Source organism: Syzygium oleosum, unplaced genomic scaffold, assembly GCF_021117445.2.
Source record: "Syzygium oleosum isolate NSW1041296 unplaced genomic scaffold, Sole_v2.1 Sole_v2.05, whole genome shotgun sequence".
Lineage (NCBI taxonomy): Eukaryota > Viridiplantae > Streptophyta > Magnoliopsida > Myrtales > Myrtaceae > Syzygium > Syzygium oleosum.
Genome location: NW_026607489.1, coordinates 1601804 through 1616680, shown reverse-complemented (window position 1 = coordinate 1616680; position 14877 = coordinate 1601804). Strand labels below are relative to the sequence as shown.

Sequence of the window (14877 nt, the reverse complement as noted above, 5' to 3'; positions counted from 1 at the left end):
TCCTTCAAGCCGAGCGATCGGCACGATTCTGACCAGAAAAGCATCAACAAATCGGTTTCTCCAGTGAACCTCCTCACTAAAGGTCCAGAAGCGAGACTGATCGAGAAGGTCTGAAAAGCGATCCTGATCGACGAATCCGAGGCTTTTCCGGCGAAACGATGACCACGTGCTTGAAGAACAAGTGTAGGAGAATCATCCTAGAGCTTCCTTGTTGCTCGGAATTTCCAATCTAACCTCCGGTGAAGAAGGTAAAAATGCTTCCCACTCACACACCAACCATTCTGTGAAATGTTTGAATGATTGATCGAACCTTGTTATGTTTGATTCAGCGATTTTCTTTTTGTGATTGTGATTATTGATGCCACATACGTATTTCTGATCATTTACTTTGTCATTTGATGCATTTTGGATCATGATTGTGTGAAAACCTTGAGTAGGCCCCCATGATCATCCTCGCCGGAGCTCCCAAACCTCGCTGGAATGCTTTCTAGCGGCTAATGGCCGATCAAGTTAGTGTTTCTGATCCTATTTGATGTTCTGGTTGTTGTTTTGATCGCTAGAAACGGCTATGACGTGTTGTTTGATAATCTGAATGTTAGAAGCATTTGATTATGACAGTTTCGAGTTAGTGTTTTTAGGCTCAATTTTCACCGGCCATCGGCTATCCGGCGGTGGTCTGGCAAGGCTAGGTGGTTAGAAGGTGTGGGATAGTTGATCTAGGAGCTAAGGTGGTGGTCGGAATGTGATCGGAGGGTTGCCGGAGATTGACGTAAAGTGGCGGCCCTGAAAACATAAAAATGAACTCATGCCCACCAAGTGTTTGTCAATATGCCTAAGAGAAAAAAAGAAGAAACGGTGCCCTTTTTTGGCATAATGCTTGCCGGGAATTCGTCGGAGACCGATTAGTCCGGTCCAACCCGGTCAGACTGGTTTGAACCGGTTCGGTTCGATCCCGGTGAGAATAAAAAATGAATAAAATGAATAAATAATAATAAAAAATTAGAAATTTCATAAAAAATCATAAAAAAATTAGAAAATAAAAAAAAATTCTCAAAAAAATTAGATAATTAAAAAAATCCATAAAAATTAGAAAATTTTAGAAAATACTTAAAAAAATCGGAAAATTCCAAAAATTCATAAAAACTAAGGGAAATTTAAAAAAAATTCAAAAATTCATAAAATGCCTTAGAATATCTGTGGCCACTCACTTTGAGTGAAATTTAAAGTTTTTGAGATGCCCAAGTGGTATTTTTGAAGATTCCTTAGCTTAGGGATTAAAAAGGGTTTTAACCCCTAAAAAAATCCTAAAAGGAATTTAACCCCCAAAAGGGGTCGTTCCCCCTAAAAAACCCTAAAGTCACATAATCCATTGAATGAACAAGCCTTTAGGGCTTTACTAGGGTTTAGATGTTTTGATTGATTTTCATTTTAGAGACCGTTTTAGGATTACTATGTTTGATTGAAATTGTTTGCGCATTTCCGTATTGATTGATTGATTTCTCCCGATTAGAACGGTTAGAATTAGTGGATAGGCCTTGCGAACTTGTGTGACACGTTTAGACACTTCGTATCGTTTTAGGTACCTAAAAGGCATTAGGGATCTCATTTTGGAATCATTAACGTAACCAAGTCCCCTTACTCATATAATCTCTGGTTCGTAAAAATCGTGCTCCCATACCTTGATTAGGTTTCTAGTCGACCAATAAGGACTAGTGGCAACTCCAAAGTAAAATTTAGGTTAAATAGAAAAATTAAAAAACAAATACCCGCTATCTTGTGGGGTATGGTCGGGGAGAGACCCTCGTTCGATTAGTTATAGAATGTCTGTGAGACGTTTGGGCGAAATATTCATTTCGGACCTTAGTAACTCATTCGGGGACAGTTTTCCTTATTCATGACAAACGAAAGTACCTCCAAAGGCGCGTGAAAGCGCGGCACGACAAAGAGAACCTTGTCAATTATCTTCACCAAGTTTTCATGCAGAGATGGTTGGAGAGAAGGAATTCTTGTGGCCCTAGTGCATTGGTCATCAAACACAAGTTGTGGAACAGAGGACCATCTGCACCTCCACTTTCTCGACAAAATACTAGTCCTCACTACCTCCTTAATCAGTAAGTGCGATAGGATTTGGTCCATTATGTGCCCTGGTAATTGGCTGATCTTGTCCAACTCATTCGTCATTATTATTCTCACCTGTAATACTTTAGAATTTCTAACAAACATTGATGCATTGCGGATGATTAGATATGAACAAATTTAAAAAAAAAACTCTAATGAAATTCTAAGTATAAAATAATAAATATATAAACTAATAATAAAACGAACATACTAAATCTTAAATATAAAAATGAATAACTACTAACAATTGAAAAAAAAAAAACACCTATTATCCTCACGTAATTTTTAAGATAAAAAGAAAAGGAAACAAATAAAATGTAATCTTCAAAGACGTACACTCCGCATTAAGTTTTCTTTCTTTTGGCCATCAATTGGAATTCCGTACAATGCATGGTAACTTACTAAAGAAGCAACTGTCATGAGTGCTAAGGATGCATTTTTAACCTTGAAATCTTGATCTTTGGATCTAGTGGGACTCATATGAAGCCGCGAAATACAAGGGTCTAAATTCTGTGAGTGCACATACACAGAGCTCAGTAACTCCGTCCTCTGAAAAATCGACCACCACTATTTTCTGACCTTCTTGCCCAAAGTCGGAGACAGATGTTAGAGTCAATAGATATTACTTTTGCATAAATAAATACCATGTAAAGTTCGGCTCAAAAATAAAAATATTGCTCACCGGAGGAATTGTTCTTGCTTAGCGATGTACTTGGTCGAGCTTTGAGAGAGAGATGAAGTGCAATTGTATGGAGCAAGAGGAAGTGCTAAATGCAAGAAGGGGAGTAGTGAAGTGGAGAGACAGGGTAGCAAGGGAAGCCGGTTTACCTTTTTAAAGTGGAAAATTTGAATAGAGCCAAAGGCAACCCCCTGTGTAACAAGTTACTTTAGAACTCCTTTGTCAACAAGTTTTTGAAAGTGTCCCACCCCTTTTCCAACTCTGTCGCCTTCTACCTGTCTCAAAGCATGTCTTCTGTCTGTTACAAGAATGAATTGGCTGTCTTTTCTCATAATTATTCATTGAAATTCCATGGTGTGCGGTGCGCGCCTTCGAACTTCAATTCTTCATCAATGTTGCTCCGAAAGTGGCGCCCCTCATTTTCCCTAAAAGTGAGTTACAAAAATGATTTTAAAGAACTTAAAATCGCGGAAATGAAGTCGGATGACCCGATCTGCGTGAACTGCCGTGACGTAGACCAAACTCTTGGCTTCATGATCTTTGGATCTTATCCTATCAATATTGAACTCGTTGGAAATCTCTTGCCAAGAGCTTTTTGACAACGTGAAGATGCGTAGTAATTTAGTTGTCACTGCCTTGTGTAGAAGATGCACCATCTGTGTCTGTCATCTTCTGCAGATCTGCTTGAGGAAGCTGTAAGTGCAATGATCTTTTCCTTTTTAGACTCCTTTTCATCTGAGTGCTCAATCTCAGCATCGTATGCCATGAAGGATCCAATTAGCTAATCTAGTGAGAGAGTTGATAGATCTTTGGGCTTTATAGTGGGGCCTTCTTGGGTCTCCACTACTTTGGTCAACACGTTGGAATTGTCTTCACTAGCTTGTAAAGGTTTTCCAAGTGCAATTACCAATCACACTATTTGCGAATCTAATTTGAACATTTGTACGATGCTATCGTTTAACTTTGTCTTGCAGAGCTCGTAATCCATGATTAGCTCTACACTCCTTTACACAAGTAGTACGTTCATGTGCCACAATAAAGTTTATTCCAAATTTCTCCTGCTGAGGTACATGAGCAAACCTGATTAAATTCAATAGGAGATAAGGAACAACATAAAACATGGGTAGCCTTTTTTTGTGTTTTGATCAGAAAAGATAACTAAGCTTCGTTACTTCAAGTAGTTTCTCCATTACACCGAACTTAGGCCTCAGAGACAATGAGGTCCCATAAAACACTAGGGGAATTAGTGAGCCAGTTTCTAGGGAGGTAGTTGTGTCTATGGGCCTTGGCAACCCAGTCCGCGACTTTATTTGCTTCTTGCCCGCAATGGGCTAGACTCAGCTTTTCGAAATGGGCCATCTCCAACTTGTAGGCCTTGATAAGAGCCTCCTCTTCCCACGAAGCCTTCTCTTGATCTGTCAGCACCCTTATCAGGTTCAAGCTATCTGACTCCAGCACAAAGTGCAGAGAAGACTTCGACTTCAAATGCTTGCACGCTTGAAGGAGAGCTAGGGTTTCAACTTGTCCAACTGTAGAAGCATAAACACTCATGGCAAACCCATCCACCGCTTTTCCAGTATGATCTTTGCAAATACACGCTATACTTCGTTTTGATCTACTTTCCGCAAACGATCCATCCACGTTCACCTTCAACTCGCTGCTCTTGGGTGGCTTCCATTCCTCAGGTAAAAAACCTTTTTCCCTTCTTGATTTCTTGTTTGCTGGGTTCCATCTCACGAAACTTTTGCAAATAGCCAATGAAGAGTCCACCACATTCGATGGCTCAGGAGCTCATTTATAAAAACAAAATTGTTTCTTGCTTTCCACATCTCCCAAAGCATTGATGCCAACCACTTTAGTGAAGGTGAGTTTCCCGTCCTCCTAACTTGATTAAGTAGCCAAATTTCAAATCGGCCTAGCCCTTTTTATGATATTTCCACTTTCAGGTCTGGGTGTCGCCAAACGTCGTTTGTCCACTTGCATAGCAGAAAGATATGTTCTATAATTTTTGGGCCTTGCCTACATAGAGGACACACCGGTTCAGGTAAAATTTTCCTTTTCCACAAATTCTCATTAGTTGGGATCGCGTTTTGGCATAGACTCTTGATGGAAGTTTTAATTTTTTGGTGTATATGCATATTCCAAACCATACGCCATAATTCTTTTGGGTGCTCATAAGAAGATGATGGCTGGTTTATGTTCTGCTTTTTCTCTGATTTCCAAATCTGATTGTACGCACTCTTGACCGTAAAAGTGCCAGCCTTTGTTCGCGTCCACATAACTTTGTCTTTTTCCTTAGTGACCTCAATTGGGATAGTTAAAATTTCTTAGCAATTTTTTTATCAAACATTTGAAACAATTTTTGGTCATCCCATTTCACTTCGTCTGTGCTAATTAGCTCGCTTACTGTCTGTGGCTCCCCACTTAGTTCCTCTCCTCCAATTGTGCTTGATTTGAGCCATCTATATTCTCTAATCTTGATATCCCCGCCACTCCTCACTCTCCATCTCACATTCTTAGCAATTGCCTCTCTTCCCCACAATATGCTCTGCCATCCCCATGAAGCGTGACTACCCTTTCTGGTATGCCAGAATTTACTATATGGGAAATACAATCCTTTGAGTACCTGTACCCAAATGCAGGAAGGGTTTTGATCTATCCTCCAAGCTTGCTCCAAGCATGGCCTTATTGAAGGACAATAAGTCTCTAAACCCCATTCCACCTTGGTCCTTCCTTCCTTTTATAGCATTCCAGTTTTTCCAGTGGATTCCCGACTTTGAATCACCATTCTTCCACAAAAAATTTGCAACTTTTTATTCAATAGCTTGGCAAATAGAGATAGGTCGTTTAAAACACGACATGGCATATTGTGGTAGAGCTTGCGCCACTGCTTTCATGAGTGTCTCTTTTCCGGCTTTTGAGATCATCCTTTCTTTCCACCCTTCAATTTTCATGTTTACTCTACCCAAAATCCATGTGAACATTTGTTTCTTAGTTTGACCCCAATCCGATGGAATCCCTAGGTACTTTCCAGTTTTTTCTATTCCGGGACTCTCATTTCTGTCGCCATGTTCCTTCTCAACGTTTGAGGACAGTCTTTATTGAAGAAGATGCTGGATTTATTCAAGTTGACGGCTTGTGCTGAAGCAAAACAGTACTGGTTTAAAATTCGTGCTACATTCTGACACTCTTGAACCCTTCCATCTAGAAAGAATATTGAGTCATCCGCAAACAAAAGATGAGATAGGGTTGGGCAATGTCTATTTAGTTTAATTCCCCTTATTCTTCGTTCCTCCACCACTTTCTTTAAAAGACAGGATAGCACATTGGCCACTAAAATAAAGAGTTAAGGGGAGAGTGGATCTCCTTGACGTAATCCTCTTGAAGGTTGGAAGAAGTTATGTGGTTCACTATTAAATTTTATGCTCAAGGATGCCGACGTCACACAATACATAATACGAGCTACCCATTTGGCATCGAAATCCATTTTGATCAAACATGCTTCCAAGAAATCCCATTCTACCCTATCATAGGCTTTTCTCATGTCTAATTTGAGCACCGCTTGAGAATTCTTCTTTCTGTTTCAAATTCTAAGCTGATGCAATACCTCCTGTACCACCATGATATTGTCTTGAATTTGTCTCCCCCCACAAAAGCACTTTGTTTACTGGCTATCAATTCCGGAAGAAAAGGTTTAAGGCGATTCGCCAAAACCTTTGAAATAATCTTATATCCAAAATTGCATAAGCTAATTGGGCGAAATTGGTAAAGACTTTCTGGATTCGGCACCTTTGGAATAAGAGAAATATGAGTTTTATTCAGCTGAGGATTAAACATTCCGGTTTTAAAGAATCCGCCACCATTTTGAACACATCCTGGCTTATTATCTCCCAATGATAATGATAAAATTGGCCGTTTAGTCCATCCAGACCAGGAGCTTTAGTTGCACCTAATTGGAAAACCACGACCCTCACTTCTTCCATGTTAAGATCAGCCATTAGTTTTTTTGTTAATTTCCTCCGACAGCATCCTTGGGCACTGTTCCATGACGGGTTGAAAGTTTCTGGGACCATTTGTACTATAAAGCTCTTGAAAAAATTCCGTCATCATACTTTTGAGCTGCTCAATCTCTCGAATCCACTAGTTCTCAGAATTTTTCAGCGTTATAATTCTATTCCTTTGCCTTCTTTGTTTGGTTGTGGCGTGAAAGTATCGAGTATTTTTATCTCCCCATTTCAACCAGTTAATCCGAGAACGCATCCCCCAGTACATTTCCTCCTACCGCCAAAGGCTTTCAATAAATTCCTTTTGTTCTCCGCTAACCAAATTTGTTAACTGTTGAAGCTCCACTTTAAAGGAGTTTATTTGTCGGGAAGAGTTTGTAAATTTTCTCTTGCTCCATTTCTCCAATTCTACTGCCGCACGTCTTAGCTTTCCTGTCATATTAGCTCTTCCCGATTTTGGTGACTCCCGAAGCAGATTTTACTACATCTTAACATTCTTCATCTTCTATCAAGAAAGCTTCAAACTTAAAATTTTTCTTCCTTTTTGCAAGGGTCAAGAATAAGGACACTAAGAGAGGGCTATGGTCTGAACCAATGGCCGGTAGGGCAAAAACTTCAGCTTCTGGGAATTTTTTCTCTCCATTCTACGCTATAGAGGACTCTATCCAGTCTCTCTTTCACCAAATCTTCCCCGTCTCTATTATTAGCCTAGATGAAAGCACATCCCTTACTTTCTACATTCATTAAACAACAATCATTTAAGAAATCTTGAAACGCAACAAGGCGGTAATTCTCAGCTACCCTTCTCCCTACTTTTTCCCAGTGATACAAAATTTCATTGAAATCTCCCATTACAGACCAAGGTAGGTCATTACAACTTTTTATACATTTTAACTCCTCCCACAGTACAAGCCTCTCCTGAAAATCATTTGGCGCATGGACGAAAGTAATTCTCATGGCATTATGTCCCCCCTTCTCCTTTATACGAAGATTGATGAAATATTTCCTAGCTGAGTCCACTTCAACTTCCACCTCTTCTGTCCACATAGCTGCTAATCCCCCTGATTTGACATCTGGTTCCGCTATAAAACAATTCTGAAAGTTGAGGATTCTCATTACCCTCTTCACTCTTTTTTCATGATTTTTTGTCTCCATTACAAACACTAAATTAGGCTTTTCTTGAACCACAAGGGCTCTCAAGGCTTGGACTGTCAGGGTGAGCCTAAATCCTGACAATTCCAACAACAAATAAAATGCATTTGTAATCCGATGGCTTATTAGGGCTAGCCACCAAAGCATCATTTTTCACCTTCCGTCAGAATGTGCACAAGTGCATCCTGGAACTATCTCTCTGCTTGTCCGTAATTACTCTCTATCAAGTTGCTAACGGTACCTCAATAGTTTCAGGCTATTATATCCGCAACAACTGCCACGACCTCTACTGCGACGTAGCCACTGAGAGACACAACAAAGAAGAATCCTAGCTTATCTTTCTGTCAAGCATTTTGTCGAACACTAGATCTGCACGTGGAAGTAGCTTCCGATTAGCAAAGGATTGGAGGCTCAATCAAGGAGGTGATGAACCAGATGAGTCAAGCAGCCGCTGAGAAGGCTTGGTTTCAAGACGCATCAACTGGTAACAACGAACTGAAACCAGCAGTGAAGAAGGAACCGTAACCACGGTTGGACAGCGACTCGATTAAATGATATGGCTCTGGGTGGAAGTGGAAGCACAGAGACGTAGGGTGGTGTAGACGATGGAGGATTGGAGGCGCAATGGACGATGAGGAAGGCCTCTCATATCGAAATCGAGAGAGGAAGCTCCCATAGAAGGGAGAGGTTCGACTCGTTGTCGACTTGGGTAGCCTCGAAAGTTAAAGAAGTCTTTCTACAATCATCCACAACACTCTTTTTCTTCTTTCGGAGACGATGTTCCTTCTGTTGCGGTCACAGGAAGAAATCACCCATTTTGCATCACGAATTTTTATAAACTCATAATTCACGGATTTTCCTTCATTCATGCTTTGTCCCGACAAAGGTTGCCATTTGATCTTTGACTCTGAAGTAGAAACACTTCCTGACATCTTGAGCACGAGACTTTGATACCAAATATAAGGTCCCGAATATAATAATCAAAAGGGAGTGAATTGGTTGAAACGACCACGGGTGATTTTTCAAATCTTTTCATTTAAGAGCAGATTTAAAACTTCTTCAAACTGTAACTTTTGGAACTTCTAAAATCTGTGCGAGTGCATCGTTGAAAATGATCTTATGCATGTCTAGGCAACAACAAAGAGCAAAATGGACAGACTACGAAGACAAGATTTATAGTGGTTCGGCCATCATGTTGCCTAATCCACTCTGCCAGCTTTAGCGGCCCAATCGGGCCATATCAATTAGTGTGAACAGGTATTAGATTTCACTTTCTACAAGACTAGTTTCTCAATTGATGCCCCACGGCAGAATTAACCTTTTTTTTTTATTGCTGATTCACCCACAACAGCATTAGAGCTCTCACGTTCTCCATTGATCCCACGAATGGATTTACAAATTCCTTCGTTAAACACTTTGACAAAATCACAATTCCCTTTATGTGAACACTTACAGTGATAATCCTTGTTCTCTCTCACACTCATCCAAGTGTCTCCAGTTTAATAACAAGTGTTCAGAGGAGATTTACAAGCAAGCTCTCGACTCTCAGAGTAAGAGTCGCAAATTTCAGACTCCTGAAAATGAATATATGGTCGTAAGTTCACGTATGTGCATCAATTCGATCGACTCCCCTCTCTCCCTCCCTCCTCCCTTCATCCCAATTTTCTGATTACTTTCATTTGCTGAGGTAACACATACTTGGTGTCCAACTCAGCGTTTGAACTGGCTCATAAGAAAGTCGAGCTAATCATAACTTAACCCATTTCTTCACTTATCATTCCGTCTGACCTCGTTAATAATGGGACTATCAGTGGACCATTTAAAGAAGTGTACAGGCTATTTTGGTAAAGAAAAAGTAGTAGAGGAATTGATTTTCAATTTCTGAAAGGACTGCAAAGCCGAAAGAGCGGCATTATCTCCCCCGAAAAAATTAAAAAGTGCAGCTAGCTTAATGGCACTGTTACAAATTCAGCGTAATGGCTACCGAAATATAAAACTTCCTAGCTAATTGCTAAAAATGGCCCTTATGCAGTAAAACCACAAAAGCTAAATCCGTTAAAAGAATAATAAAAACCAGAATCTTAGCACAATATTAAACACCTGCAGGGAACAAAAATTAACAAAAAAAACCCAGCCTTTCATATTTATTTTAGGTATCGTGCTTTATACTAAAATGAATTAGTAAAATGTCATGCATAATTATATAAAAAGGGAAATGAAAATTTTAATTGATATTAAAGACTAAATAAAAAATTAAAAAAATTAAAAAATAGGAAAGTGCAAGTCTTACTCTGTTAGTTGTATCTCAGAAATGGCTTTAATTGAATTTCAATCGGTTGATATTCATCTAGCTTTTTTCTTTTTCTTTTTTTGATTTTTTTTTGTTAGAAGATTCATCTGGTTTAGGGAGTCATTTTTCTTAAACCTTTGAATAAATTGATTTTATATGGTGTTTTCTTTTAACTAAAATGGATAAAATGATAAAAATATAATAAAATAAAAAATGATAAATAATAAAAAGTAAAAAATCCCATTTGCGTTTATATTAGGATTACATTTAGGGATTACCTCGATATATGTTTTCGCTTTCGATATCTTTTAGTAAATGTTTGGCTTGGTAGATGATTCCCTTTAACTGAAATTAGATTTTGACTTTGACTTTGAAAATTAGCTCCCGGGTTCCCTTCCTAGGGCTTAATAATAAAGAAATGTAATATTCTTTGCCCGACTCATATCAGGTTTATTTTCTTGCATTTTATTGTTGCCACCTTTACTTTTATGATTTAGATGTGTGGCTTTCAATACTTTTGATTTGATATGATTCTTGCCTCTTATGATTGATGGAAAATATTTTCAAAAATAACCACGCATAGACATTTAGTAGGGCGTAACTAGAGACTTAAAATGAATAAAAACCACATGATTCACGTTTTCGAAAAAAAAAAACAAATTCATATATTGAAATGACGCTAATTAGACTAACGAAACCAAGTTCCCGACCTTAGATCTCTAATTAGGAAATGAAACGTCCTCCTAACATTCCCAACGTTCCACTTGGCTCCGAGTTGACCTCAAAAAGACTAGTGACGACTCCAAGTTAGATAGAGTTATCATTGTGTGTTCAAATCGAACTAACGTCGCTCGCAGTAAGGATTGGGAGACCCCGCGCCAAGCGAGAGTGAGCACCTTAATTAGAGGAATCTGCCGTTTCTGCTCGATAAACTGCTAAACCTGCTTCCCCCTAAGTAACCCATTAGGGAGGGTCGTGACAATGTGGAAATTCTAAGACCACAACGCTTTAATTTGCCGGAATAAAATGTAATGTACAAAGTAAATGAATACTAATGCAGATGTGAGACATGAAAATATGCATTTTGTAAGAGTCTACAAAAGCTAGACATGATGAAGCCGCAAGAAACTAAAGAACGATGACGTGGAATTTTAAGAAAAAGTTTGTCTTCAGAGCAGCTTAGAGACCGGCATGAAAGGATTACAAATATAACATATATTTGGGAGAAACACCACATTAATAAAGTTCCTATCGGTGGACCATTTAAAAAAGTTTACGGGTCATTTTTTTTTTAGAAACAGTAAATAAAGGGATTGATTTTCAATATTTGAAAGGATTACAAAGCCGTAAGGGACATTATCTCCCCTGAAAAAATTAAAGAGTGCAGCTGGCCTAACGGCACCATTACACTGAATTTGTAATAGTGCTCTTGTGACCACAATGCTCATATTATGCTGGCCGGACTCATTTTGGCAACCGGAATATAAAACTTCCAAAGCTAATTGCCAAAATTGGGCCCTTATGCTGTAAAACCACAAAAGCTAAACCCGTTAAAGAATAATAAAAACTAGGATCTTATCATTTAGCACAATTTTCAACACCTGTAAGGAACGAAAGTCAACATAAAACCCAGCCTTTCATATTTATTCTTGGTCTCGTGCTTTACACTAAAATTAATTAGTAAAATGAAGCCAATATGTTGCTCTTGTTTTTTTTTAACAATTTTCTATGTTGGCTTTATTTCAACGTTAGAACTAGAAATGACCAAAAGTATAATCTTTAGAAAGTTAACATGGCAATCGGATGATCAAAGAGACGATGGGACATGATGAGTGTCAAGTGGGGTGCATGAATTTATAAATTTTGTGGAACTAAGTTCCTAGTAAAATAAAATAACAACATAAAAGAACTTTTTTTTGTTAATTATATAGTAACACGCACGTTGCCAACCTAACAGAAGAAGTAACATTATTTAACAAAAAAAAGAAGGCATTAAAAGTTCGGCGGTGCTATTTGCACCCCATTTTGACTAAGACACTCATTTTTTTTTTCAATTAACTCTCTCTCTCTCTCTCTCTCTCTCTCTCTCTCTCTCTCTCTCTCTCTCTCTCTTCAATATTTTATCTTTTTTTTATCAAGCTAACAAAAAAAAACCGGCCTAATACCCTAAAAATCCCCCAACTTTAACTTTTGTCCCAATTTTACCTTTTTCTCATAAAACACCTCCGACTTTAGGTTCATTCCTAATTCTATCATAAACTTCTTTTTGTCCCATAAAAAACCCTCACCTTTAGGATATGTTCCAATTTTACCCTAAACTTCTTTTGGTCCTATGAAAACCCCTAACTTTAGGTCTTGTCCCAATTTTACCCTAAAAATTTTACAGTCTCATAAAAAACTACAAACTTTTACTTGAGTCACAAATCTGCCCCCATTACCCCTTCATCCAAAATTTCTCATTGACAACTGATAGATTAAAAACTCTCAAGCACGAGCTGTTCGAGCGTCCCAAGCGCTCTCTGACCATGAGAGATGGAATATTCCCAAGCACGAGAGATCAATGAGCGTAAAATCACTAAGGGCGATTTTGATGGAGGTTTAATAGAGAGCAAATTTGAAACTTAAGTAAAAGTTGGTGATCTCTTTATGAGACAAAAAATTAGAGTAAAATTGAAATTGGACCTAAAGTTGGGATTTTCATATGTGATAAAAAAAAATTAGGGTAAAATTGGTACATGACCTAAATTAGAGCATTTTTCATGAGACAAAAAAAAATTAGGGTAGAATTGAAACTAGACCTAAAGTTGAAGGTTTTGTATAGGACCAAAAAAAGTTTAGGGTAAAATTGGGACATGACCTAAAGTTGAAGGGTTTTTTATGAAACAAAATGTAAAATTAGGACAAAAACTAAAGTTTGAAGTTTTTTGGGATATTAGGCCCAAACAAAACTTACTTTAATTCAGCATCTCTCTTATCAGTTTCACAATATAAATACTCTATTACACCCAACAAGACTTCATCTTATCATGCATCGTGCTTTGCCTAGAGAAGGTTGAAATAAATGAACTCATATTTTTAATCACAATATCTATACAGAAAATTAGAAATTTCTGTTTATGACGGCTATGAACACGCATTTAGTTGCCTAGTTTTTATCAAATAGTTTGAGTGAAACTATGTTTCAAATTTGAAATCTAAATTTTTAATCTAATTATCTAGTCCATCTTGATCAAAAAATGGAAAAAAAAACTTATCATAATGTCAAAAAGGTTAATTTGTTAGAAATATGATTAAACGTTAAACATGTTTATATTTAGATCACATCGAAATGAAAGATAAGCAAAAAAGGAAAATAAAGTAACTTCTTGATGTTCTACTTCTGCCATGAAGAAAATATGAATATCGATTATAAATTCAATCTCATAGCAAGTGGATTAAAATTTTGAAATATGATTGCACGGCACATATAATTGCACGGCACATGCGAATTGTATGGTCGGTCCTTCGATCGTGTACGCAAGGAAGAGGCTGAAATCTCTTGGCATTTCAATCTCTACTGCACGACATGGAACAGTCTTATGTCTATAAATTGCCATTAGCGGCTTTGTTTGCGTCGCTCACGAAAAGAAATCAAGAACTGTAGCCATATCATCTTCTTCCTCTTTGTATGTTCACTTCCTTTGGTTAGTATCTCAAGAGGGGGAAACCAAAAAGAAACGTCCGTCTCTCCAGATTTCTGCAAATCCTCCAAAGTCCTCCTAAAATTCAGCAGCTGTCGCCGCTTGGCAAATTCTCATCCAAGCAAATGGGAAGATTACATCCAAAACTTTTCCGCCACTCGCGCTCGATGTTAGCATCATTAGTGTCTGATCCATAAAAAAATCAGTGGTAATATTTGCCACTGGTGGTGTAGCAGAAATGACATCGATCCATGCACGCAACAAATGTGCGAGATAAATGACAACTGCAAGTTCTGAAATAATGGATCGACCATCACCTCCGCGTTTTTTTACAAGACAGGGACCACACAACATGATAGATGCCCCTTAGACCCCTTCTCGCACGTGAAAGAGGCCATCCAAGCGACCTCGGACACCACGAAGGTCGGTGGTTGTTCTAACCATGAGGTTGTTGACCGACAAGTAAGGAGAGAAACTAGTGGACGATCCAAGTTCGTTTGTTTCAGACTGTCCTTGCCAATGCGCACGTCTTTTTTGCAACTGCACACGAGAGATGGGCTTACTGATATCCTGAAGTTCTGGATAGTATTCTCAGGGACGACAACTGTGCCGTGCATACTTGGAAATACCATTGGTTTCTTCAGTCCCATTGGGGCAAACCCCATTGTCCTTAATGCAAAATGATCCTGCACTCAAAATTATTTTAAGCTATTTTCCAAACCGGCGATGGCCTCATTCTTTAGTTCATATGAATAAACTATAGATATCTCTTAACTGGACTCTGTTTTCCCCCTCAAAAAGTGTAAAACAGATCGCTTGTACAAGTTCTGAATTAATTCCAATGGCACCATCATCGTCCCCATCCTATTCCAAGTCAAGACAAGCACAGCTAGAGCCGATCATGAGCTTTTTAACTTTCGTGCACTACACGTTAATGACATGGTATATCAATTG

The 14877-nt window shown here is 38.4% G+C and overlaps 1 protein-coding gene and 1 long non-coding RNA gene across 3 annotated transcripts in view; one reads left to right on the top strand and one right to left on the bottom strand.

Annotated features, from left to right (window-relative positions):
• Positions 1 to 2934, bottom strand: part of LOC115680836 (F-box/FBD/LRR-repeat protein At1g13570-like) — an 81914-nt gene extending 78980 nt beyond the window's left edge. The window contains exon 1 of the mRNA XM_056311311.1: positions 2801 to 2934. The gene's annotated coding sequence lies outside the window, so the exon portion shown is untranslated. The remainder of the gene's footprint in view (positions 1 to 2800) is intronic.
• Positions 2935 to 4271: 1337 nt separating this feature from the next.
• LOC130138104 (uncharacterized) lies at positions 4272 to 8817 on the top strand. 2 transcript variants are annotated; one of them, XR_008816508.1, is made up of 4 exons: positions 4272 to 4482; positions 4561 to 4661; positions 4744 to 4841; positions 8209 to 8817. It is a non-coding gene; the product is annotated as an uncharacterized LOC130138104 (long non-coding RNA). The 2 variants fall into 2 exon arrangements; XR_008816509.1 differs by having other exon boundaries at positions 8203 to 8817.
• The last annotated feature ends 6060 nt before the right edge of the window (positions 8818 to 14877 follow it).